The sequence below is a fragment of the Mus musculus genome, chromosome 2 (assembly GCF_000001635.26).
Source record: "Mus musculus strain C57BL/6J chromosome 2, GRCm38.p6 C57BL/6J".
NCBI lineage: Eukaryota > Metazoa > Chordata > Mammalia > Rodentia > Muridae > Mus > Mus musculus.
The window spans coordinates 172,663,233-172,664,117 of record NC_000068.7 but is presented as its reverse complement, the minus strand read 5'-3'; the positions used below and the strand labels follow the sequence as shown (position 1 = coordinate 172,664,117).

Genomic DNA, 885 nt, shown 5'->3' with positions numbered 1-885 from the left:
TCCCGTCCAGGACTTGGTGGTGGTGGGGTGACCTAGAGGGCTGGATATCTTGATTGTCCCTCCTCCTGTTTTCCCTCCCCTCCCCCTCTCCTCCCTTCCTCATTTTCTTCCCACCCCCTTCTCTGGGGAAAAGGCTGCAGACTTACCAAGTCACAGAGAGAGACACAGCTGTGTCGGTCGGCACAGTGGCATGGCCAGTGTGGCTGGGGAGATCTGAGGATGCGTTGTTGTTCATTTCATCCAATGGGTGCGTCATCAGCCAACCAGCCAGGTCTTAGGGTGCCCCTCCCCATACAGAAGAAGCCCAAGAGCAAATATCACCCCTGCCCCACCCCCACCCCCAGGATCTGCTGCTGTCTGCAAAGCGCCCTGTCAAGCCTGTAACTGAAGCTGTGACAGGTGCCCTAGGTCCCCAGATACCCGTGTAGTTTTTAACCCATGCATTTGGGGGCTGGGGAATTGTTTCAGAGGTCAAGAATAAGGACCACTCTTGCAGAGGACCTGAGTTTGACTCCCAGCACCCACGCTAGGCAGCCCACAACCGTGTGTAACAGCCCCAGGGGATCTAACACCCAATTCTGAGCTCCCTAGACACCAGCTTTCATCTACACGAAACCATGATGAAATATAAATCTGTATTATACTCACATACACAATATTAGAAATTCCAGCACTCGGAAGGCAAGGACATGTAGATCTCTGTGTGTTTGAGGCTAGCCTGGTCTATATAGTGAGGTGCAGGTCAGCCAGAGAGCTACATTATGAGACCCTACCTCAAAATACCAAGCAACAACAACAACAATAATAATATATTTTAAAAGCCATCCATTCAGCGCTCCCATACACTGGTCTCTTTTAGTATCTTGCTAAGAATTCACAACAGGT

At 50.6% G+C, this 885-nt stretch overlaps 1 long non-coding RNA gene across 1 annotated transcript in view; it reads right to left on the bottom strand.

The window, feature by feature from the left end:
* Gm36156 overlaps window positions 1-302 on the bottom strand; it is a 4,632-nt gene extending 4,330 nt beyond the window's left edge. The window contains exon 1 of the long non-coding RNA XR_375351.2: window positions 147-302. This is a non-coding gene — a long non-coding RNA (predicted gene, 36156). The remainder of the gene's footprint in view (window positions 1-146) is intronic.
* Window positions 303-885: the final 583 nt, after the last annotated feature.